The 26,967-nt window shown below is 42.0% G+C and overlaps 1 protein-coding gene across 8 annotated transcripts in view; it reads left to right on the forward strand.

The window, feature by feature from the left end:
• Positions 1-26,967, forward strand: part of RGS6 (regulator of G protein signaling 6) — a 276,150-nt gene that overhangs the window by 173,863 nt on the left and 75,320 nt on the right. The window contains exon 1 of one of the 8 annotated variants that reach the window (XM_065683512.1): positions 11,082-11,102. The exons of 6 other annotated variants lie outside the window; for them this stretch is intronic. The gene's annotated coding sequence lies outside the window, so the exon portion shown is untranslated. Of the gene's footprint in view, positions 1-11,081; positions 11,103-26,866; positions 26,894-26,967 lie in introns of those variants that run through there. One more of the 8 variants, XM_065683511.1, reaches the window with a different exon arrangement.

Below are 26,967 nucleotides of genomic sequence, written 5' to 3' on the forward strand. Positions count from 1 at the left end.
TCTGGGCCATCTGTCCAGCTGCTTACGTCTCCTGACTGTAGCATTTTAACCAGGAGAATGTGCCTGATACAGATTTCCCTCAACATTTGAGTAGTTTCATTCTCAGTTTAAACCACTCATCCCTGGATCTGGGACAGCACCAGCCTCTGAACCTGAACAGCTAAGACTTTTGTCAAAAATAGTGGCTGGGTCTGAGCTTCTAGGCCAGGTCTATCTATCTTCTTTTATTTACTCTGTCTTTCCTCTGCGGTTTTGTTTTAAGAAACAGGAGACTTGGAATGTGGTACTGAGTGCGCTTCAGACAAAGTTAGTAGATGTAGATAGTCTCAAAACTAAACCAAGGCCAATCTTTTGCTAAACATGAATGAGCCTATTTAGTTAAAACAAGCAAAACAAGGAGGGTGGCCACCAAACAAACCAAACAAAAAAGAAACAACAAACAAAAAACCCACACGAAAACTTCAGCAAAACTTGAATCAATATCCTAACTAATTCGGGGTATTTACTGATTTGTAAATGATAGAAAGAACATGTTTATGGCTTAAAATCAGCATATATGTATGGCTACAGTATCGTATGGTTTTGCAAATTTATGTACAGCGGATGCTACACAGTAAATTCAGCAGTTGTGCAGTTGCGTGGTGGAAGTTGGCTTGCAAACACTGGTCAAGCATGAAATCCACTTGTTTCTCATAAGAAAATGAATTGCTCTCAGTAAATTCCATTGAAACTAATTCAGCTCAAGACTAGACTTCTTCATCGCAGCTTCTATTTCCTTCTTTTATGCATCTCTTCTTAAAATTGCACCCAGAGGAAATGTAATCCAACCATCCCTTCTTAAGAAGGCTGTTACACTTTTTAATCTAGTATTTCAAAGCTGCTGTGAATCACATAGCATTAGATATGTCAGCTGTTACACAAGTAATGCATGCCTTGCAATTCTTTTTTTCCTGTAGCTTTCTCTTAAACTCTCTATTGTTGTGCCAAAAGACAAATTAACCCAGTTAAGAAGCCAAGGAGTTATGCTGTCTACATCCACAGCTCCCTCCTCCCTCCCTTTTTTGTTTTTCTTTAACTGTATTCAGCTTCCTAGCTTTCAAAGGATGAGAGGGATGGAGAAGAGAAAGACAAAAGTTAGTTGCCTGAAGTGTAGTAATTCTTTGCCTGTTAAGATACAAGTCACGACTTTGTGGAGCAAAAGTTGAAAGGATCTGATTTTTCAGAAGACAAGGGGGATAGTAGATTAACTGAATAGGATCTAGCTGTCAAATAAATATGATAAAGTAACCAACATTTGTATTTTAGATTGTCTATTCAATATACCTCTGCATCTGCACATGTCTACACTTAAAGACACATAAAGAACATGCAGTTTTTCTTAAGGATAAGCCTGAGAGTGGTAAGAATGCTGGAACTAAATAAGGACAGGCTTCTGCATTTGGAGGTGCTATGCAGAATGAGTGCTGCTAGTGTTTGTGTGCCACTGCCCTCTGCTGCAATCAAGCTACAGTTCAGCCTGTGCAGCTTTTCATTACAAGCTGTGCTAGGTTTGTATTGTGTGTTCCCAGCTCCAGTGGTTTGTGTGGGGCATTTTGTGCGCAGCTCGTTATATAGTAGTGGTCCTCCCTACCTGTGTGGCAGGAACCTATCCCAGTTATTTGGATATGTGTGATTTAACAGCTACTCTGAGCTTTGAGAAGAAAGGTAGGTTTCATAGCTGGTTGTTGATGCCACTTCTCTGCATCTCCTTCCTAGTTCACCATTCTCTTTGGGGCTGCTCATCTCTGCATAAGGGTGCTCATACATCACATGAAGCTTGCACATCCCTTAAACATGTGTGCACACATGGAATAAATCCTAAATGTTTAAATGAAATTACGTATTGCTTAGAATTAGCAAAACTGGGTGTTTTTCATAACCATGTACTTTCATATGACAGCATTTAAAGTAGTCATTCCTGCAGTGGAAAAGCACATCACAGCAGTGGATGCATTAAAATGTGGCTTAGGCCACTGCAGAATGCTTATGAAACACCTTCTGAAGCCTTAGTATTCAGTCAGTAAAATGACCTCTGAAGTGCTATCTAAAAGCCCTGAAAATTACGAGGAATTTAATTTTCTTACATTAGAATTGTGGAGGTCCTTCCTGGTCCTGCTTGTTCTTGCTGGATTTGAGTCTCTGCATCTGTCAATTGAAGCTATGATAAATCAGGAACTGAAATATTCATGCTATGTGGGTATTCTTGTGGGCAATAAAAATACAATGAAAAATCACCAAAATCACCAAATATAAGTAATGCTGTCAAAAGGGAAAGTAAAACCCAGAAGACCTTCCAGCTGCCTAGGCAGAAGTTACAACACCACAAAATTATAATTTCTCTTATTGAAGAATCTGAGCATGAAAATTGCTGGCCTGGAAGGCATTAAGTGAAAGCTATGAGCCTGGAACAAAGCAGGTCTATTAAAACTGTTGGGTTTGGGTTTGTTTTGTTCTTCCCAAGAATTGCTTGTAGGCGTTTCCAATCTTCCAGTTGAGACTAAAAGCTGGAATAGAGACAGATTTGATGATAAATTACCTGCTGAACTCCAGTGTTTAGATGAATTGGTAATTCAGCCACAATAACAAAAAAAATTTACGTATTAAGAACATTCTTGTTGCTGACTGCAGTTTTATTCGGAAACACAGCATTTAGCCGAATGAATATTGTGGCTAATGAATAAAGCATTAAAAAGGAAAGTCAACAATATTTCAATGCCTGTAGAAATTCATAGGAATGAATGATTAATGCTTTTCTGCATTCATCTTGCTATCTTCAAAAGCACAGCAGTATTACAGAAGTTTGTTTCCAGATCTGAATGACACAGCAAAAGAGCAGAGATTAATTATAAGTACTGTGTGGCTTTCATTTTTGAATGTGAGTGAGTGTTGGGCAGACTGCACTCAAGCTGCAGTACTTCACTTCTCTTGTCTTCACTTCATAGCAACCTGTGAGTTGCATGGTGAAGGATCTATCAACACAGTTTCGGTTTTTTTACACCTCTTGCTTTGTTTCTGCCCTGCCTTCAACATTGATGTGTGCTGCGAAGCATCAGATACACCATGGAGCAGCTTTGCTCCCACTGTGCCCAAAAAGCCATGTACCCACCAAGGTGTATGTGGAAATCTGACCCTTTAGACAAACCATTTTTATCTCGAGGTACTGTGTTTTAATTAAAGGGCCTATATTGCAAAACACAAGTTTGTTAAATTTCCTGTGCTGTTCTAATGAAATGCACAAGTTAACTCTAGTAATTGTATATCCAGACTCATGAACTAGTAACAGTAAATCCTGTAAATCCAGTCTCATTGTCGTGGTTTAAGTCCAGCCGGCAACCCAGAACCATGCAGCCACTTGCTCACTCAACCCCACTTCCTTCCCCTGCTCCTGGAGGGATGAGAAGGAGAATGGAAAGAATGTAACTCCCATGGGTTGAGATAAGAGCAGTCCAATAACTAAGGTATGACACAAACCACTACTGCTACCACCAATAATAATAACGATAAGGGAAATAACAAGGGAAGAGAATACAACAGCTCACCACCTGCCGACCAATACCCAGCCCGACCCAAGCAGTGCTCCAGCCCTTTCAGGTAACGGCCCCCAGTTTATATACTGGGCATGACATGCTGTGGTATGGAATACCTCTTTGGCTAGTTTGGGTCAGGTATCCTGTCTTCCCCTCCTCCCTGCCAGAGCATGAGACTCAGAAAGTCCTTGGTCAGAGTAAACATTACTGAGCAGCAACTAAAACCATCGGTGTTATCAGTGCTGTTCCCAGGCTGAAAGTCAAAAACACAGCGCTGTACCAGCTACTAAGAAGGAGAAAAATGACTGCTACTGCTGAACCCAGAACATTCATGAATTATTTTCTAGTCTTTTACACATACATTAGGTTTGATGGGTAAATGATTCTTCCATGTATGATATATCTCAGTTGCAACATTGAAATTACCAATAATGTAACTGTTAGGGGTGGGGTGAAGAAGAAAGGGTTGGTTTTGCTTTTTTTACTTTAAATAGTAGTAAGAATTATGTCGTGCACCAGCTGATTTTTACAGAAATAAATAGCACACCAGTTAAATCACTGGCGCTCAAAGCTGCACTGGGGACAGACTACATCTCCAGAAGAAGCTGTAGCTGAGGGGGGTTGGCACAGTGCTGGAGCAGACAAACTATTGCTTAGTTTGCATGGATACACTGAATGGTTGATGAATAAGTTGGTTTATTCTGCCTGTTCCAGTAGAAACACTCAGTTCTTTGGTCTGTTAAGTATTTGTACTACATAGCACCTTACAGTGCCATACATTTGGCTTTAGAACTTTCTATCAGAAATGGCAAACAGGAAAATGAAAATGCTTCCAGGCTCACCAGGCATATCCTTTATTACAAATAATGCACATTCGTGTGTTTTCTTTATTTTTTTTTTTTTCCCTGTGTGGACAAATCTCTCAAAATCACATGCTGGCTTCCCATGGATTTGTTTTGAGTATGGTGTGAATTGATGAGCTTGGGTATTTTTGATGTATGACTCACTACCACATGCAGGGAAGAAAATTATATTTTGGTCCTGCCGAGAAATAAAACTAAGCAATTAGATCTTCATTCAGTTAACTCCTATTTGATGGCCTCATGCTTTGCAAGAGAGTCTCAGCATTCCCCTGAATTACACCGTCACTTGCACAATAAGAATTTTCTCCATGCAGACATCTCCACAGTATGGCCAGGATTGCAGATTACCTTCTACCTCGAAATGAATAATAAAACATGCACGAAGCCTTGAGAAGTCGGTTAATGTAACATGCTAATTATACTCTAAAGAAAAAAAAAACTAACAACAAAACAGATTGATAAGAAAGGTAATGTATGTCTGTAGCGGTGGAAGGTTTTATATCCAGTTATTGCAGGGATGGACGGGAGGGAGGCTTTGTTGTATTGCATGGAAAGTCTTACTCTGTTGGGTTTGTACCTATTTTTATTGTGGATAGGATTGCATCTTCTCCCTTCCCTCTTGTTTTTTTTATGGAAGCTCGATTGCTTGCCTATTGGTGCCAGAAACATTGTCAGATTCACCTAAGTGAATAATTTTTGATGTCTGTTTCTTGTTTGATATTTTTACCTTTGCCCTAAGTATTCAGTAATTTTTATTCCTATTTCTTAAACAGGAAAACCCACACTTTTTTGCAAATGAGATATTTGCTATATTTCCAGAGTTATTTTGTTAAATGCTGCCTATGTTTTTTTTCTACCACAGGCACATTGATAGGCGAGCTTTCTAAGGGAAGAGTAGTAGTGACAGAAAAGAAATAAAGGTTACTGTATTCTGACAAAATTTCAATCACAAGGCTATTCAAGACTGTTGTTACTGAAAGTAATGAGTTGGACAGTGGCATATTCATCCATGTTTATTTCTTTTGTCAAGTAGAAAAAACAATCAGAAGACTGAATCTTTTAAAACTTCATTTATAGTTTTGCATTGTAGCATCTTTTATTATCATTTACGTCATTGCTACATGGATATTGCATTATGGTTGTTTGGTTGGTTTGTTTTATGTAAGAAGAGCTTATTTTATTGCTCCAAAGAGTGCTGGGTCCTGCACACAGTGGCTTGCTTTCTTGGAGAGCTAGAAGAGGCACGTTTGCCTTGAAGTTGAAAACACACAGCTTGAAACTGTATTAAGAAACAAACAAAAGAAAAACAAACACACAAAACCCACCACCCACAAACAGCCAAAAAGACAACAGAAAGACTTTGAAAATGAGCTTGTCAGTGTGCTGCCTTTTACTGATTTAAGAAACTTGCATGCCATAAGTTTGGTGTGTCTGGGCACTATGTTGTGCTCAGAGGAGGCTTAGACAGTGCAGCTTAGACAGTGCCCAGCAATAAATAACAAGGTGTAAAGGCTCACAAGTCTTGTGTGTCCTCAAACTGTTGTAAGTGCAACACATGCTGCCTTGAGGAGAGGACTGATTGTGGGTTGGGAGAGGAGGGATAGAGACTTCTGCCTTGCACTAGGTTGTGGTGGTCCTTTGGTTAGGTTCTGCTTACATACTTGCTTCCCTGCCTCAAATCCTGTTTGCAAGATCTTATAGAAAAGTATCCAATTTTAAAAGTGCTTCACACAAAAAAATCTGCCGTAACCTTTAAAGAAGTTGCTGTCACCTGTAAAGTAGTAATATGCCCAAAAGTTTTTCCTTGTTTCTGGGCTGACTTCATCCAGATCACCTGCTAGTATTGAACCTACCATTATGTTTGACAGTGAAGGTATCTGTTTTCCCCAAAAAGGTATTAAGTCACTGCAGTGAAATAGCCACTTCACTTTTGTTCATGAACTTTTAGTAAATCGTGTCCCTAAAAGTGTGTCTGACTACAGAGCACTTCCCCCAGGCCTTTAATTCCTCTTTCATGTTTTCCCTGGGCTCTTTCTGAAGTTTTTAACAACCTGTTTGAACAGTGAGCAGCAGAACCATTAACTGTTGTGCTACTGCCAAGTGTAGGGGGTAGCGTAACCTCCCTGATCCTGCTCCACAACCACCTTCGCCATCAGACGTGGAGCACTACACTGACTGGTACTCATTTGCCTACTGGGTGTAAATTCCCAGCAGGAAGATGCCTATCAAGAAAGGGTCTGGTAAGTGCTATATCTTTGTTCTTATCCATGACATATATAAGTAAACTAATGAGTTTCCATGTTTTACACATTATGCTAGCATATCTCAGCATATCTTCTATATCTCATGGAAGTCAATGACTTCCAGGTTGTATGTTCCCTGTTCAGCTTTTTGCTTCTGTTGTCAGCAAGGGTCCTTGAGCATCATGGTAAAAAGCATGCCTAGTCTACAAACGTTATTTTGTGTCTCGGCTACAATAAGAAAGCACACTGGCACATTACACTCTTTCTTTGGAGACTGTTCTTCCCCATTAACTTGTATGGGCTGTCCCGTGGGGCCATCTCACTCATTCAGATAACTGAAGAGCTCTGTGGGTTTCCCTTAGTTTTGTACAAGACAGCTGAGCAGACATCCATGAGTGTATTCCTCTTCTGTATTTGGATACTTTTGTTTATAACCACAGAGGAACTATTTCTCTGCCCTTGTGGAGAACAGCATAAGGAAAAAATAAAATAAATATAGCCAGAGCTTTTTTTCCTTGCAGAGTGCTGTATTTTAAGAAAATCTTGACTAAGCATAGTTAGCTTTCACAGAGACATTCTTAATTAATGTGTTACCTGATACTGTTAATCCTTTTGGTGGCTTGGGACTTGGCTGCAGATGTGTGCTCTGTATGTGAAGATAAACAAATTCAAGACAGTGGTATTCAGGTTTTGCAGATTCCTCCATGTTCCACAGTTTTCTTTCCGTAAGTGCTTTCTGGGGATGGAGGAGCCCATTAGGCTGAAGTGTGCAAGGCAGAAGGGTTATCATAGCCAGCATCGCAGAGGGGTAGCATTCTCCTTTCAGCTTCTCAGTCCCTGTGACTGGTTGCTGGCTCAGAGCAGGTCGGCTGGGGATGGACACAGAGCCTTGAGCTCCTACCTCTCCGTGTTGGGGGAAGCTCTCTGGCAGCCTTGACACCCCCTCAAAGCTCACAGATGAGGCTGTTTGCCTTATTATTCTGTAATGCTGCTTCCTCTGGCAGCTTTCCTGGCAAATTTGTCAGGGTTGTGCCATTAAAGCTGAGGAAGAGTGAGGATATCAGAACAGTATCTAATACAATCAGAGCAATAAACTGAGGGACGTGCCTGTTGCAGCCTCTCCAGTGTATTCAGTCAGCCAGTTTCTTGAGCCCTTGGAAGTCAGATTGGAGCACAACTTCTAATTAGGTATCTGGGTCATGTTTGACACACTCTTCGTTTCAGCATTGACATTTCTGTGCTCCTACTTAGCTCTAAATTTGCCAGCTGTTTTCCTTAAATAATTCCACCTTCCATTAAAGGATTGTGCATCTGATGTAATTACACCCACAGTAGCGTGAGGGCAGCTGTAGAGACATGGAGGTAGAAATAGCTCGGAGTTTTCCACCAGCCTTGGCATTCTTCAATTGAATCATGTAAAATTTGGGTTTCTACCTCTTCTGTGACAAACTTCTTTAGCTCTGGTGAGCTCTCATTCATACATCTAGACTCTGTCAGTTTAGGCACGCCTTGGGAAAGAGCTGTCTTGTGTGCCACTGAGTCTTCTGGTCCTTGTCTGTCAACTTTTTAATCTAGAAGTGTCAAGACTAAATTCTATTTCATTGCCTATCTTCAGCAATCAAAGGATTTGTTACTAGTTTGGATAGATTCAGGGATGGGTTGCAGGAACAGTCTCAGGCCACAGAGCATTTTCTGAAATAGACATTACATGAGTTAAAATAGTACCAATGCTAGAGAAGCAGCTTGACAGCACTGCAGAATCACTCTGGTGACTGGGGTATAGAGTATGAGACTAAGAAAAAACCTCTTTGCATATGCAGTGTCAGGATGGAGGTTTCTCAGTCTGTGACTGATGTTGTTAAAGTGGAGTTTGCTCTATTAGGGCCCATGCTGTCAGAAGAAAAGATCTTGACATCTGATTTTGTCACCCCCCACTCATCTTTCCTGGGATTACTGGGCTAATCCGTTCATGGAAAAGGGGTTGTCTGTGTTAGAAACTGTTAGAGACTTGTGTCTGTGTACTGCAGTAAGTGCCTTACTAACACCTTTAAAAAAAAAGATTCATTTTTAAAATGAAGAAATCCTGCTGCTCCTCCTTCTAGATCACCTTTCAGTCCCTGTCTGCTCTTTCTGCATTGCGTGTGGTATATTCACCAGTCAGCAGGTTCTATGCAGCCTCGTCCGCTGTGGTCTGCTTAAAGCTCACAATCAGTTCATTCTGCACATGATACTACTAACCCTCATCACCTACTGGTGTCATCTTCTGCCAGATTCACACTGTCTTCTCTGCCATCTCTTGGGGCCAGAGAAGCCCCTTGCAACCTGCATAACCAGGTACACTAATGATAATCAAAGGGGTGCTTTCAGAAACCTGCTGTGTGTTTCAGGTGCCTTTCATTTCCAGGAATGAAAACCTGGAATTAACCACCTTAATACATCAGTGAAGCAGTTAAGTCAGACACAAGCAGCTGAGCTCCTTGCCTGTGGCTTTGTATGGGCTTCCTGCCTCTTACAGTGCTAAACAGTGCAGCTTGACAGCAATCTCTGAGGTTTTATTGTATCTATTCGTGAATTAGTGAAGACAAAAGTGTGACTTGCCTGGCGTTAAACACGAAGGCTGTAGTGAAGGTGAACATGGGGACCTAGGTACAAGTCTGTCCCTTTTCTTGTTACGGCTGTGAGAAGGATGGAGACACTGCAAGCAGGGTCCTAGGCAGAGGCAGGTTAAAAATCCCTATGTCTCAGGGTTTAGAGCAGATGTGCTCTAATATGTGGCATGAAAGCGCATGGGAAGGGGAGCTTGAGGGTATATAAGGGGAGGCTGTAAAGCCATCACATCTTGATTGTTATGGTCACCTGCAATTACATGTTTTCACTTCAGGCTACCTCTGGGTAATGGAGATCATACATATGGACCTGGAGGTTTGCCCTGTAAAACAGGAGGGGTGTCCTTTGCAGGTGGTACTGAGAGAGATAGATTAATATGCTGCCCCAGTGAGACAGAAAACCAACAGCTGGCTCATGTCATGTCTGCATGGGTCTGTTGAGCCACCTTGCTGGCTTTACTAAATTAAAGGAAGGTAGCATCTGCTCTTCAGCTGTGTCACTTGGCAGTACCTGATCAGCCAGACTGAGACTCTAAGCCTGTTTCTGCCTCTGTTTGCTAAAGGAGGGAGTTACTCACAAAGTTCATCCTGTCTTGTCCTATTGCATAGCAAATTCTGTTGCATTGGAATTTTGTCTGGGGTTGACATCCTTTATAACCAAAAGATGTAACAAATCTATCTAGGGGTAATTCTCAAAAGCTTGAATGGTTATTTATTAGGCTGCCATGGCCCAGTGATAATCCAAGAGGAATGTTCATGGCTATGTATTCAGGGAGGTGAAGGGATGCAAACAATTAGAGAGAAGAAAAAGAGCAGCAGACAAGGAGGTGCATTGTTTTGCTCTCAGAATTACTACTTTACAATACCAAATTACAGACAGCATACAAATACTCAACAATTTAGTTTCATAAAAGGGAGCATTCTAAATCAGCATAATCCATATAATTACTGTAAAATAGGTTTTAGACAAAAAATGTGCATTTAATAACCAGATGTTAAGATTGAAGATATCTTACTGGAAAAAAAAAAAAATCTAGTTGAATCTAAACCAACTGGAGACCTGCTTATCTCTGTTCCTGATAGCTGCTGATTATGCTTCCTGCAAAAAGGATAAAAGCCCTATTTGTTGTTGCTATAGATCAACTTTTCTTATGTTATTTTTAATGCTAAGAATGCAATTAAGCCCCATCAACAGTATGGCTGTTTTCATTGGCATGTGCTTTGGCAAGGATGTTGTAGCTCTGTATGGAGCACTTGGTCTCCTCAGGATGGAATTTATTAATGGTCAAACTGGTCTATATTTATAGGTACTTAATATTCTTCCCTAATACTGGAACTTAGCCCAAATAGCTATTGCCCAGCCAAGTACAGCTTGGTGTGGTGACAGGTCAAAGCATTCACAGTGCTAGATAGGCAGCTCTGGTGCTGTCTGGTGCTGTGGAGTGGGTAGACAGGATTACACCAAAAGACTGGAGGCAGCTAACTTCCTGACCACATTTCATAAGCCTCAAAAGTGTAACAGTTGGAAGAAGCAGGTAGAAGTGCCCATGACCTCCCATGACCCACATCCCTGTGCTGGCTCTGGTGACAGTCCAACAGTGTAGGCACTCTTTCTCCTGCAGACAGCGATTTGGGTGATCTAGAAGCTCCTGTGCAAGGGAGCCCCCCAGGGTGGGAACCTTACTTGAACTGCTCATGAGTGCCATGTGGCCCAAAAGTTATAAGCTGGCCACGTCTGCAAGTAGTGTTTCAGATGGGCATTACCAACAGCTGTCTTGTTCCTGAGCACCTGCAAACGCTTGAAAACTTTCATTGTTGCCACGGGTAAGCTTGCTGTATGCTTTTCTGCTTTGCTGTCACTGCTCTGCTTCCTGGACTTGATTGCATATCCTGAATCAGTCCGTTTTCTGCAAACTCACATCTGAAATAGTCGTGGAATAAACACATCCTTGCTATTCTGTGTTTACATTTCAAATGATGGGAAAATCTGTTCTCCTTTGGTTTCCCTGTCTAGATTGGGGGGCAGAGTTCTGTCTTTCATGGGCTGGAGTCAGAGCAGAATAATTTAGCCATGTTAAAATCAGTATATTGTACTGATTTTTTTACAATGTTGAAATTTTGCACCTTTTTTTTCTTTTTGATCTGTTGATGGGTTACTCATGAGATACACAGTTACTATGGAGAAGCCACAAATTTGTTGGCCTTTCTTGTATTTTTCTGGAGTCTTCTGTGATGTCCATTTTGACTGAGGTATCATAACAGGTTGACCCAGGTTGGAGGTGAGATGCCCACCAAAGCTGCTCTATCACTCCCACTCCTCAGCTGGACAGGGGAGAGGATGTGTAACAAAAGGCTCATGGGTCGAGATAAGGACAGGGAGATCACTTGCCTAGTACCATCACAGGTGAAATGCTCTGGACTGGGGGCAATTTGTTTAATTTATTACTAACCAAATCAGAGAAGGATAATGAGAGTACCAAACAAATATTGAGTAATATCTTGTAATGATAAAGTTGCTTCATTGGGATCTTGAGTTCAAATTTGCATGGCCTTGTAGACTGATGATATTTGCACAGGACAGTCTGTGAGTAAGCTGTCAAAAGGATGTAAATATTGCCCTTTAAGTTTGTTCTCTCAGGTTGGAAACAATATTCTGAGCTACCTGCTTTGTGACCTACTGTGCTTTGTTCTGGGCATAATGCTAGCAAAATTTGCAAAGCACTGACAGGTTTCAGACTGTGAAAATAAAACCAAAAATGAGCATTTACAGAGGAAGGACTCTGCACAGGAGGGTGATACTGGGGAACTCCATTGGCAGGAATTAGTACTGCTAGTGTTCAACACACTATGTGTTCATGTGTTCAACACACTATGTTCATATGTTCAACACACCATGAAGTTGTATGGTGGTTTATGTTTTCAATTTATTGTAATTTATTTTTGCATACCGACCATTGTTTTCATCATCTATGTTCTTAATCCTTGTGACTGTTTTTAACAAGCCTGTACTCTTGCTCCTTATATGTTTTCTTCATGCACTTCTACTCTCTGTTGTAACTGCAGGGGTGGAACAGCCTGAGCAGATGGAGGAGAAATTGCAAATCTGCGGATCTGTACTAGCCTTTGTACATGCAGGATAAGATAAAGCTAGTCAGTGTGAAAAGGCTGAGAAGTTTATTTCAGAATGAATCACTAAGTTGGACAGAATCCACTGAGTTGTGAGATACCATGATTGTAAATATTGACCAACCAAGCTTCTGACTGGCTTCAGTAGAATTGTGACAGTGCCATTAGCAGTGCAGTTGGTATAAAACCCACAGCGAGGGAGGAGGAGGCACAGCCAGCACTGGTGGGGTGGTGTGATGCAATTGGCTGAAGAAAATTTGCAGGGTTTGACCAAGGAATATGACGTATTGCCACAGGGTTATTCTACATACATCACCAGGGGAAGGAGGAGGAAAGACAGAATAGAAGAAGTTGGCTTTCCTAGAATATTTTATCTCAGAATTTTTTCTCAAAATTTCTTTCAGGATTGCTCGAGTGTGTGCTGATCCATGGCTTGCAATTTAACTCTTTAAGGAAAAACACAGAAAAATTGGAGTTGTTGGCATTCTCCTAGGTAATGCCAAGTGGCCAAGAGGAGGTATGCTCCCAGTCTCTGTGAGGTTGCTACAGGGAGTTTTGGCATAGGGGTAGTCCGGGAGAATTTTTGCAGGGTTCCTCCCAGTGCTTTGCTTTTAGCTGGAGCCATAGGTATTGTGTCTCTCTTACCCTTTTTGTCAGTAAATATTGATAATAAAATGTGCAGCTGATGGGGCTAAGAGTAAGGGAAGAATGGTCAATGCTGGCTGATTTTTAAAAATAGCATAAAAGCCTTTATAATTTCTCTATTATACTTCATTTTGTGGCTGTGATATCTAGCCTAGGAGTCCTGAGAGGTCAGATCCAAGAAAGGATTACGGAAGACAGTTCTTTTCCAGTACCATTCTTGGTTTGGAACTCGGTAATCATATGTTTTGCTGGAAAACACAAGGCCACTTGGCATGCATTTGCTACATCAGAGTTGATTTGCTTTGTGATTTATTTATTTTTTATATGGCCTTTGGAAGAGTATTTTGTATTGACATCTGTGTAATATTTATAACTTTGATACATGTAGTCAGTATTACTATATTTAGCATGTATCATGATTAACTACCACTGAGTTTCCTTGCTTTTGTACAGTGGGATTTCTGGTTCCGCACCTTTCAAACATCACTTGCATGCTTGTTCTCGCAGTGGGAACCACACAATGAGCAATCCAGCAAATTACTGTCTAACCTGTGCTCCCAAGGAAGGATTGCATTTCTGAGGTCCACAGAAAAGATTTCCCTTTATCTCCCCAGTGATAAACTTTTATATCAAAAGTGAATATGTCTATAAAAGGCAAGGTCTATAGCACAGTGAACAGCTTTTGGCATTCCCACTTGGGCTCACAAGAACTTCCATGTGTACCTGACTTAATTCTGGGGGAAGGCTGGTAAGCTGGTTGCAGTGCTGCGGGGCAGCTCTCTGGGATTGACAGTGGAGTGACTGGAGCTCCATGCCCACCCTGTTGCCGTCTTTCATAGAATCAACTGCTTTAGAACCATAGACTCAACTAGTTCTCGGGCAGTACTGGTGCAAGATGCTGATGACTCACTAAGGGAGAAAAGCCGTATCACACATCTGAGTGTTCCTCATGAGCGTATGGTCCTGAGATGAGAGTGAGAAATAAACATAAGATAAATAAGGCCTTTCCTTCCTCTGCCTTTCCACGCCTGTTTTCAGATACGACCTGATAGCATGACCTGTTCTATTTTACTGTGATACTGCAATTCTGCATGTTCTGGAAGTGTTGAAAGCCAGGTTGGACAGGGCTTTGGGCAACCTGGTCTAGTGGAAGGTGCCCCTGCCCATGGCAGGGGGTTGGAACTAGATGATCTTTAAGGGCTCTTCCAACCCAGATAATTCCCATGATTTCCTGGGACCTTTTCATCTCACGTCTTGTATACACTGTGAGTAACTTCAGCTGAGATGGGGTCCCCCTTTCTGCTGTGTTTCTGGCAGGGCGAGCGAGGGGAGAGGACGGTGCCTGCTACTTTCCGCCTGGAGCCAGTGTTTCCTGTCATTACCTGCAAAATTAGTGGCACGTTAAGATCACTGCGGGCTCCGTCGGGTTTCAGCAGCAGCCTTGCCTCCCCCGTGCACCGCGTCCAGCGGGTTTGGGGTCAGGCCCGCTGGCTGTGACCTCAAGAGGGCCGGTGGCCGTGGCTGCCGACCCCGCGGCGCCGCCGCCCATTCCCGTCCCCGTTCCCATTCGCTTTCCCGTCAGGGCGCAGGGCACTGAGCGAGCCGCAGCTCGCTGCCTCCCATTCCATGGGCAACACCTCCACCTCCTGGCCGCGCTGGGACGTGCCTGCCCGAGCCCTACCGCGATCAGGTGTGTCCCAGGGGCTGTGGAGGGCCTTGTTCGGCTTTGCAGAGGCCGTCGGGACTGATGCTCCTGGGCAAGGAGGCGAGGACATGAGATAAGGTGAAACGAGGAAAGGAGCAACATGCGTTTCAATGAGAATGTGATCTGAAGGTTTTACATTTTAAGATGTTTGTAATCCCGGGAAGATTTGTTTTCATTGTAAAAGTGCTGTTTAGCTGTGAAATCCCTGTGGTGTGGGCCCTGTCCTGTGGCCAGTGTACTGTATAAAGTAGGTTTCTAAAGTAGGTATCCTGGCATCTGACACAGCAGTTTGCTTTCCATCGCTGCTCGTTGAAACGAAACTGTTGCTCTGACAGCCCTGTCAGTCATTTTACTCCGGATGACATTCAGAGGCAGGACTGACTCTGGATTTGCCCAGCGCCTACTGGCGGGCCCCTGAGGATGTTACAGTGCAAATGTGGAACACTTGTTATTACTGGAAAGCAATACAAAAGTCTTGTGAGCACAAGTGAAATATATTTGTCTTTTATTATTATTATTATTATTTTAATATTTATAGGAATATTTTTAATAAAGTATTTACATAGTTCTAGTTTCTTCAGTCACTTGTGAAACTCTGCTCTCTGAAGGTATTTTAAGACTCCTCTCCCTAAACTTCTGACGAATTAAAGTTGCTGGCTTGAAAAAGAGCTCTGCCTTACATTGAGATGATTTTGAGTTTTAGCTATGTGGAAACTAAAAGCACCAGAATGTGCATCGCTGCATTATAAGGCTGTTTTGTTTAAATCTGCCGAGGCAAACGTACCTGCTGAGAAACGCTGTGAGCTCTGAGGCCTTTCCTCTGCAACAGGGCTGATATCAGAGTGCGCAGAGGAGCTGATGTGCCCAGCAATGTGTTTCTAGAGCAGTACCAGACTGGGTTTTGTCAAGAATCAGTGGTGATAGCGGACAACGTACCCTCACCCTCTTGAGGTTTCCAGAAAAAAGTGAGTGAAGCTGCTGGGCCTCAGCCCCAGGCACTGCTGAATGGGAATTGGAAAGCAGCAGCACTGTCTGGTTTGTCCCACTGCTGTCGGGTGTTGCGCCATGGAGTCCCCGAACTGAGAGCTACTTTGAACAAAGCTGATCCTCCCTGCCTGATGAAGGGCTTTATGAAGCAGGTCCAAAGAAGGGCAAAGAAGCTGGTGAAGGTCCTGAAGCACAAGTTTGACGAGGAACGGCTGAGAGAACTGGGTCTGTTTAGTCTGGAGAAGGCTCAGGGGGGACCTTACCGCTGTCTACAAATACCTGAAAGGAGGCTGGAGCCAGGATGTGGCTGGCCACCTCTCCCAAGTAGTAAGTGATAGAACAAGAAGCAAAGGCCTAGGTTTAGGTTGGATATTAGGAAAAATTTATTCATGTAGAGGGTGATCAGGTAGCTGCCCAGGGCAGTGGTGGAATCACTGCCCCTGAGAGCGTTCAAAAGCCATGCAGATGAGGCTCTCAGTGACATGGTTTAATGGTGGACTTGGCAGTCTTGGGGTCATGGTTGGAGTGGATGATCTTAAAGGTCTCTTTTAACCTAATTGTTTATGTGTTTCTATGATTCTATTCTATGAAGGCTGTGCTTTGTGCTCCTGCTTGGGGAACAATCAACTATGCAGCTGTGTCTGCTCTGAGCCTGTCCTACGTTCAGGGCCTGTTGCTGTCTGAAATCATGACTGCTTCAGAGCAGCCCAACAGCTTTTCCAAGTCCAAACCCATACTTACAGTGAAAGGAGTTAAATAAAGTGTTGGTCTTCAAATTCTTGGAAAGAATAAAAGAAAGGAAGGAAAATAATTTACTAGATTCCTTCTGTCATGGCATGGAAACAAGAATGACTTAAGAAATTCATAAGCAGATATATTGCAGTTTTAAGGTACACTGTTTTGACAGTAGATTCAATTATTTAAGCTGTATGATACTTGTTTAGTGCAGCTTTCAGCTTTTCAAAATGCTTCTTACTTTCAGAGGTCATTTGGCAAAATAAAGTTGAAGGACTTACAGACAGGAAATGCGATTTTATAATACAGGTGTTTAGGAGAAGCTGATTGTTGTTTTTTCCGCTTCTGTTATTATGTGCAGTCCTGTGAAATCGATCAAATGCAAGAAAGAACAAATAATTTGCCTATTTTGAATTTGCTGCTTAATTATTAATACTAACAGATTTATGTCTGTTGGTCGTTTCAGTGTTACCATTAAACCATTCTGCACATTTAAAATTCCCACTGATCTATATCTCTGCCCAAATTTGAAATGCAGGAATGAGCTGTTGCCAACAAAATCCGTTGCTCCTTGCCAGTTTAAGCACTTTTAACACATGGTTTGGGAAGCCCTGTTTAAAATACAGTCTCTAGTGTTAGTGCCAATACTGTCTCTTTGTTTAGCATGACAGAAAGTAAATAATCGGCAATTGCTTATATGATCTTAATTCGTCTGGCATTACCCTCGACTAAAAGAACTTGCATGTGCAATCTTGCCAGAGAGTTGTTCCTGATTCCCCCAGCGGTACAGTGTTCCAGTGCACCATGCATTATACACTGTTGAAAGGTCTAACAGGGAAAGGGAGGGGGGAAGCTATGCAGTGCCTGTTATTTAATTTTAAGCACAATAAACTCCTGAATGGAAAATACCTACAGATGTCAGGTTATTTAATTTTCCATGTGATGTGACTGTCATAAAAACGAATAGTGCATGTGGTGCTCAGCTTTTCCTGAATAGTAAGAGGGAAAAGAGTAACAACATGTCAGGATGAAGCTGATCTCTTAGAGAATTTGATTATGCTAACTATCCTTATCTATAATAAAGAACACAGGCAATAATGCCACAGCTTATATGGAAGTGTGTGATTCTGTGAAAGAGAGATCTGCTGTGGCCAGAGCTCTTTCGAAGGTTTGAAAACTGAGTGCTGCTGCAAACAGAATTACTGTGGAAATTCATAGGAACTGGCTGTAGGTGAGGACTAGAAGGTCAGGTCTCCAAGTAAGTCTTGTGCCAAAATCATTAAAATGCTGCAGCTTTCAGAGCGCTTTACTGTCTTGCACCGGTTAGTAACATTTACACCTTTGCAAGGAAACTGTTATGACACTGGTGAGGGTCAAGGAGGACCTTGACGTGGCAGCCTTTGAAAGCCACTCTGTGAATGAGGATTCAGTGTGAAGTGACCCTATAGTCACATGCTGAAATACACCAGTTCCCTTCTATGTTTTATTGATCTTCCTCTTTCCTGGAGAAGAAAATTTGTTATTAAAAATACTAAAATATGATTGAAATGTCAGAAGGGTTGACTTTGATTTAAACGCTGTGCACATTAATTGCATAGCAGTACAAATGTTTCAGCCCTAACAGGATCTGACGTGTGAATCTTCAAAAGCCCAGTTTCCAGCAGTGCTCGGAGTTGCTTCCCTGGCTGTTGAGTTGCCAGATCATTTTGACAGTGTGAGGAATGGCATCTAAACACTACTATGTGGCAGAGAGCCAAACTGCTAAGCTGCACATGCCACTTCAGTAGTCTGCGTAACACAAAGGCAGAGCAGCCTGAAAAGCAACTGTAAATTTATGATCAATTGTAGGTGTAAAGGTACATCTTGAGACACCCACAGTTCTTAGTGATTTGTAAAAGGAGGTAACTTCTGATGCTACAAGGAAATGCTTGTCGCTCTTTCTTGTAGCAGTTACTACTGCTGCTGGGAGGCTAGGCCTGCAAGGTACAACTTTCCTCATCTTGTGTACCTTTGTAATGGCTCTCAAGGCAACATGCTCATCTTCTGTGCCTGTTACAAGAGGAGCAGGTACAGGTTTTGATGACACAAAGGATGAAATTGTTGATTTCCTTTATTTTGGATTTCCTCCCATAGTTGTAGTAACAGCCGTTTGTTCAGAGTTGCATTTGAAGACAGAACAAGGTCTGGGCACAGGTCACACAATGTCTTTAATTTAGAGCAGGCCAAGTTCTAGCCAAGCAAAGCAGCAGTGAGGGAATTACAGTGGGGTTATGGTATATTCTGAGTTCTGGAGGGTGCTTGTGTGTGTGTACTTGGGTCTATCAGCATGCTTATTGATGCCAGGCCTGTCTGTAGATAGTGCTGATAGCAGCTCAGTTTTTCCAAGGCAGGTGAGGAACATTTAGCACAATTAAGTCAGTGTGGTTTCTCCTGTGGTAAGGCTACTGAGTAACATGCTGAGCATCGGTGTGAGGGCAGGGCTGATATGACACAGCGCTTTCAAAGTGGAGTGAGTACAAGTCTGGGGCTGGTGTAGCACCAAACACTTTATATCGGTGCAGGTCAACTGGAAAAAGACCTTTTGCTGGTGTAACTTTTTTTCCAGTTGAGGACCTGGTTTAAGCTGCCCTGGCAGACCTCTTTCATTGGGATTAGCTGTGCGTCCATTAAGAGGTTTCCTGACTCAGCCTTACTAATACCACTGTAGAGTGATCATTTTAAATCCAGGGCTCTCAGCTAGTGGCATCCTTCTGCTCCTTGGAGCTGAATGCCCATTTTTAAATGGTGTTGATGGGAGGGTATGACGAGTCAGAAGCCTGTCTTTGGGTCTGTCTTCCGCTACTTGCTTTCACACCTTGTAAAGTTACTTGAACTATTTTTAGATGATCAGCATTGTAACAAAAGAAGTCTGGCCATGATATCTTATGATCTAATTTATCTTTACCTGGGTAAGTTAGCCCACACATCGCTCTGCACTGTCATGTCTGATAATTTATTGATTCTTGCCTAGTGAAAATCTCCCTCTATGAGTCTGCATCATAGAGGGTATGTGCACTGTGGTAGTCTGGCCAATATGATGAGAAGGCAGAAGTCCCTCCAAAAAGCAGTTCAGAAGAAAGAGCTACTAACTGGGTACACAGGGAATTTGGATTTTGCAAACCCAAATCTCCATCTTTCATCTTTTATATCAATCTATATTTAAAATGTAGGCAGGAGTGATTTGTGTGTGTGTGTTACATATATATATTGGGGAGAAAGATCAAATTTACACTGTGGTGCTGATGGTTAAATTGTGAATTAGCAGCCCATTACTTTGTAAGCTATTTCCAAGTGCATTAACACTCAGTTGCTAGACATTCCTGTTCAATTCCTTGTGAGAGCACATAACAGCTCTGCGACTCCGGTGTGTTGACCTCTGACTGGTCTCGCTCCCTGCTGCTCATCTTCCTACCCCATCACGACTATAGAAGCCTGTGGCATTTTCTCTCTCCTGGGAAGTTTATCTTCTGTCACTCTCCCCGCATCATAAGTGTCTGTCGACACCTTGCAGTGCAGACATGAGTCTGGGTCATGACTCCCTTTTGTGAAAGAATTTATTAATAGACTTGCTGTTAATTTTGCTTTAGGGCCCCAGTGTCAGGGGCTAGAATGTGTGTGAGTCAAATATCAGCATTATTATTTTTAATTGGCTTTTGACAAATATGATTCTTATATGTTTTTTTTTCACACACATATGGACATCTATGCAGTGGAGGTACAGGGTGCTTCCTAAGTTCACAAGCAACACACAAAACCAAGTTATTAGTATTTATATGGGACTCATCTGTGAAATGCCAACATTTAGTATAAATGGGCAAGCATACTGGACAACTTTCTATAGATAACACTTAGTAAAAGAGACAGAGGAGGGATGGAGAAATGGTTGGAATGTCATATCAGCCCAAACACTGAGACAAATAACACTCTTGCCAGGAAAAGGCAAAGGATCAGAGATTGTGAACCCTGTTAAAATTACAAATATTCTGTCCTTATCATTGTTTTATCATCCTGGAATGTTCACACGTAGCTTAGCTCCATGGGCTGTTTGGAAAACAGCTTCCCGTCAAGTATCATTCTAACTTCACACAAAGTATTATATTTTCAATTTTTTTATTGCAAGAAAAGTAAATTGTAAATTCAAGCACTCGAAAGTTACAATGAACAAAAAGACCCCGTAGAAACTTTGGCTGCTTTGATCAAAAAGGGGTAACACTCCTGCTGCTAATGATTGTTAATAATTCACAAACAAGATTTAAAGTGAATATAAGGTAAAGGAAAATTGCTAGAAGCTCTAAGCTGTTGTGGCTTTGATGATGCTCCTTAAGCTGTTGTAGCTTTGATGATGCTCCTTGCTGACACTGAGTGGTGCAATTACCACATGCTGATGGAGGAGAGCTGCAATTACCACATTTTCTGAGTCAACTGCTGAGATATTTTTTAAATGGCATTGGTATTTATTTATATGCTTTTCGTAGGCAAATTCTATAAGGTGCTTCCCCAATATTTGTAACAGATACCAGGGAGACACCAACTTCTTTATTTCTTTTCTTTTTTTTCTTTTTTTTTATTTTCCTCTGCCATAAAAATTGGCACTTTGCATTAAATCCCTCCTGCTAGCAGGAGTCTGTACTTCCAACCTAGCTGAAATCACTGTGGGAGTCAGTAGGGGACTCTGTAAGAGAAATCGTAGCAAGGAGTGCTGGAGGCCATGAAAAACTTTGTTATGAAATCTTTTTGCCCTTTATCATGGGTGTTGTTCATTCGTTTGTTTTTGCAAGCCCACTGGTAAAAGTGCAAATAATTAATTAACTTTTTTGTCCCAGATTTACCAAGGACTCAATGATGCTTGGGTGGGGCCAAAACACATGATTTCCATTTAATATGTGATTGCTGTGACTGGCAGAGTAAAGAGCAGCTTGAGTGGCTGCTCATACACCTATGCATGTATTCTTATGTCATTTTGACTGCTTGTGATTTAATTTTTTTTCTCCCAGTCTTGCTTTTCTGATAGAAACATTTAAAGACTGGACTGAGTTCAGGAGCAAATTGTTTGGAAAATTTGGTGCTAAAATGAGTTCATTCATTTTGAGAAGGAAGTGACAGGAAGGAGAACACATTTTTACCCTTGTGTGAAAAGACTCTGGACCTTGAGTTTGGAAGTGACTGATGAGAGAAACTAGATATCAGAGTGCGCAGAGGAGCTATGTAGGTAAGGTTTAGGGAAGAGCTGAACATTCCACATTTTTATTCCTTTTATAAAGTAATAATAATGAAAAAAACATTCCATGCAAAAATACAGTATTTTTTTAAAAGCATTAAAATATGTTCAGATAATATAATGTTTACACTAACTCTGGAAAGTCAGGAAATAACTAAGCAATCTTATGTCTCTTCCTTTAGATATGTATTTATGACATTTTTTCATAGCATGATGAGACGGTGGGTTTTAAGTATTTTTTAAGACTTCACTTTCGTCAGTGTTAATATTTGTCAGTGCAGTGTGAGGCTGTGAACAGTCTGAGGTCCAAAGCGGCTGTTTGGCATCCAGTGATCATGGCTCAGCTTAGCAACTCCCATGAGAAAGGGCAGATTTTACTACTTGGTCATTGTCATAGTGGGCATCAAGAGATAAGGGCAGCAATAGATGGGAAACACGAGACGTCCCATGTCCTGTGTATGGAGTTCCACACGTCAGTGCTTGCCACCTCAGGACGCTCAGCCAAAAATGCAGTTGTCTTACCAGGCCTAAAAAGAAATGCAAAAATGCATATTCACCGAGGTTTCAGAAACACTCTTGTACTTTTTATTTGTATACATATATGTGTGTGTGTGTGTGTACATGTATGTGCCTTGTCAGGGATATGCCCAGTCCATTGAATGACTAGCAGACCCCAGTGGTCTTGGCTCCTTTGCCCAGAACAGTGGCATAGTCTCCACACCAGATAGCTGATCTTTAGAAATTGCTGTTCTGTCTGCCTCTGCCATTTCACGAAGATGGGTGAATCTAGTTATAGATGGCACTTCATTTTCCAAATAAGTCCTGGATTTTCTGGAAGAGGTAGAACAACATGGGTTGATTAGAAAAGGTATCAACTACTGTGATGGCGACTCACCTTATTAACTGTGTCTTGCCAATGTCCACACACCCTGTGAACTCCTTTTTTAATTCACCTCTTCATGGGTGGCCATTCATTTGTCATGGTGACAGGCTGTGGCTGTCTGAGAACACTAGCTACGATTATGGGATCACTGAGGCCAAACAGACAATGGAGAAAATAGCAAGAGGTGTAAAACTGCTAGTCTGTCTCTAAACTGGCTAGCTGGCTAAATGGTCATTGTGAATCTGTTTGCACATAAAAATACAGCTATTCTGTTGGTATTAAGCAACTTGATCTATTTCAGCTTCGAAGAAGAGCCTAGGGAAAAAAGGTGTTTTTAGTTATAGGTGAGGAAGAAATGGATGTTCACAGACTACCCTTGAACCGATCATGCTGACTCAGAGGAAATGTAGATGTACGGAGAGGAGCATTGAGGAGATGGCAGCTACTCTTCTACCTGGATCCAGCAACACTTTCTGTTATTAAAACAGGTCCAACTATTTGTTCTCAGAAGGTCTCAAATGCCCTGTTACTGTTTAGTGGAAGCATATCAGAGTCAAAGGTTTCCCTTGGGTGTCATCTGAAAGAGCTTGTGAAATGTGGATGCTGAAAATCAGCCAGAAAAGATCTTTTGGAGAAGATGAGTTACGTGAGGAGCATCTGTCAGGCTCCTACAGGAGAGGTTAAGATGAAGTTTTCTGGAAAACTGAATAAAGGAATCTGTGTCTTGGTCTGACAGGAGAATCTGGTAAAGGATTCACTCAAGTCTTCACTCTGTCTTATAAAGATAAAGCTGAATTTTCTCATTTGAGGAAAGGCGTAAGTAATATTTCTAGGTGGGCAAAAGTAGGTTGCAGTGATAGAAGCAGCTAAAAACAGAGGCAAAACCAATGTGTGAACATAACCCTAAAACTGGTGGTTTTATGGGAGATGGCAATAAAGAGATTTCATTATGATTGAATATTAATTAGTGACATGGCTACTGAGGATGACAGTAATTAACAGAGGAAGGAAAGACTTGTCATTGTCCTGAGGTTGAGTAATCAGTCTTGGCAGGTGATAAATAATGGTTCAGCAAACTCAGCAGAAAGATAATCTGCCTCAGGACAACTGGAGAACAACCATAACATCTTCCAGGCTCTTGGCAACATTCAGGAATGATTTCATGTTTTTAACAGACAAATTAAAATCCCTGATCTCAAGTGCTGCTTATGTTCCAGAGTGACTGATCACAGGAGTTCTGTTTGAGCTGGTGCTTACAATTTACTTGCACCTTAAAAGCCTCTCTTTTTAAATCTTAGCAATAGGGGCAAGAAAACTGAGGAACAACGTTTCAGCATTATATGATTTTTTCATTGTAGTTTGATGATAATTTAATAGATTCCTCAAAAGAGGCCTAGAGCTGGGGACAGGATTGTTGAATGTTAAAATGGGATGGGACTTAACCCTGCATTAAGCATTCCTGTATATCTGGAAAGGGATCATGCAGAATGCACTACACTTCCTCAGGGCAAAGCAGTGCACTGCTCTAAATGATTTTAAGATATCAGATGTCATGTCACTTGGCAATAAGATGCCTAAGAGATCATAGAACAGTACAGTTTGGAAAGGAACTTAAGACTGTGTACTTTCAACCTCCCTGCCATGGGCAAGGGTGCCTCACTCTAGATGATGTCACCCCAGGCTCTGTCCAGCCTGTCCTTGAGCACTGCCAGGGATGGAGCATTTACTACTTCCTTGGGCAGCCTTTCTCAAAGGCTGTGTTTTACCCTCACAGTAAAGAACTTCTTCTTTACATCTAACCTGAACTTCCCCTGATTAAGTTTTAACCCATTAACCCGTGTCCTATCACTACAGTTCCTAATGAAGAGTCCTTCTCCAGAATCTTTGTAGGCTCCCTTCTGATACTGGAAGGCTGCTATGAGGTCTCCACACAGTCTTCTCCAGCCCCAACTTTCTCAGCCTATCTTCATACGGGAGGTGCTCCAGTCCCCTGATCATCATCGTGGCCTCCTCTGGACTTGCTCCAACAGTTCCATGTCCTTCTTATGTTGAGGACACCAGAACTGCACACAATACTTCAAATGAGGTGTCACGAGAGCAGAGTAGAGGGGCAGGATCACCCCCTTCGACCTGCTGGTCACGCTCCTTTTGATGCAGCCCAGCTCATGTTAACTTTCTCATCAACCAACACACCCAAAGTCCTTCTCCACAGGGCTGCTCTGAATCATTTCTCTGCCCAGCCTGTAGGTGTGCCTGGGAGTGCCTGACCCAGATGTGGGACCTTGCACTTGGCTTGATTGAACTTCATAAGATTGGCGTCAGCCCACCTCACAAGCGTGTCAAGGTCCCTCTGGATGTCATTCCTTCCCTTCAGCATATCAACTGAACCACACAGCTTGGTGTCAATGGCAAACTTGCCAAGGGCACTCTCAATCCCACTGTCCATGTAACCGACAAAGACAGGTTCCAACACCGATTCCACTCGTTACTGGTCTCCAGCCGGACATTGAGCTATTGATCACAACTCTTTGTGTGTGGCCATCCAGCCAGTCCTTTATCCACTGAGTGGTCCATCCATCAAACTGATTCTCTCTAATTTAGAGAGAAGGATGTCGTGTGGGACAGTGTCAAACGCTTTACACAAGTCCAGGTAGATGACGTCAACTGCTCTACCCCTGTCCATCAGTTCTGTAGCCCCATCATAGAAGGTCACCAAATTGGTCAGGCAGGATTTCCCCTTAGTGAAGCCATGCTGGCTGTCACCAAGCACCTTGTTGTTTTTCATGTGCCTTAGCATGCCTTCCAGGAGTATCTGCTCCAAGATTTTGCCAGGCACAGAGGTGAGACTGACTGCTCTGTAGTTCCCTGGGTCTTCCATTTTCCCCTTCTTGAAAATGGGGTTATATTTCCCTTTTTCCAGTCGTCAGGAACTTCACCTGACTGCCATGATTTTTCAAATATGATGGCCAGTGTCTTAGCAACTTCATTTGCCAGATCCTTCAGGACCTGCAGATGGATTTCATCAGGTCCCATGGACTTGTGCACATTCAGGTTCCTAAGATGATCTAGATCATTGTGAGCCTGTAATCTGTGACCAAAGTCAGAAGAAAAAGTAAACTTGTAGTTTGGAGGATGAACAGAAAACCCAGTAAAGATTCTGGTTTAGCTTGAGCCGTTTTGTGAGGTTTGGTTTTGTTTCCAACAATATAGAAGTACCTCGGTTTGGGTCTTCTTGAAGTAGTTCTCTAGCTGTAAATGTTTTGTTCTGTCTTTGGGATATTTTTGTTTAGTGAAAAGGAAAAGGAAACATTCATGTTTATAACATAGAATATTTTATTAATAAACATGTGAAACAACAGTTATTGGCTCTGAACATCTTCCCCATATGTTTTTCATTTAGCACTGCTTACTAGATGTGTTCTCACAATACAGGTAGTTTTGGACCCCTCAGACATCTTTTTCTGAATAAATTTACTGTTCAGAAAAAAAAAAAATATGTGATTTAGTATGCACGTGTTAGCTGGTTTCAGGTGAGACAGGAAAGTGCTGGGATTATTGCCAGAGGCATTGGTTAGATGTTCTACAGGGTGTTGCCTGCAGTTCTGGTGATCCCAATGCAAAGAAATGGAACTTAAATTTGAAAAGTTGCCAAATGGCAAAGTACAGGGAGAGGCCATCATAAGAGGACATTAAAAGTTTGGTTGGTTTAGTGAAATGGACATAGGGAGGCAATGTGTCAGCCCTCTGTAGAAACACTCAGGAAAAGCTATCAAGGAAGAAGAATAATTATTTCCCTTAAATGGTAATTCAAGGATGATATCAAATGCATATAAATTGCATATTAATAAACATATACTGGAAATTACAAGAAGACTTCCATCTACTAAAAAAAAAAAAAAAAAGAAAAAGTTTTGGAATAACTGTCTAAATTGGATTGTGGCAACTTGAATTGCTCCTAGTTGGATTTGAGAGGTTTGGAGAATGACCGTAAAGCTAAAAATACAAGCTTGTAAGATTGGTCCTTCAGTGTCTGGTTCATTGATTCCTCCAAGGCAGATTGAGACAATGCCCAGCTGTTGCTTTTTGGTCACATCTGTCTGCTCAGTATTTAAGTCAAAGCATATGCTTCCCTGATCTTCAGGAGCTCTGCTGATTACCTGCAGGCAGCAAGTAAGCTCTTTCACTTGCCTTGGGTGGGGGATGAGGGAGGCCAGGTCCATATTTCCACTTGCTGCTGAAGCCTGACTGAAGAGGATTTGCCAGTGCTTCTTGTGGAGGTGGGGGACACCTTGCATTGCCAGGGGGAGCAGAAGCTGCTGTCCCCTTTTGTGTGGAGTAGAACACACGTTTC

This window comes from Lathamus discolor, chromosome 6 (assembly GCF_037157495.1).
Source record: "Lathamus discolor isolate bLatDis1 chromosome 6, bLatDis1.hap1, whole genome shotgun sequence".
In the NCBI taxonomy this organism is placed as follows: Eukaryota; Metazoa; Chordata; class Aves; order Psittaciformes; family Psittacidae; genus Lathamus; species Lathamus discolor.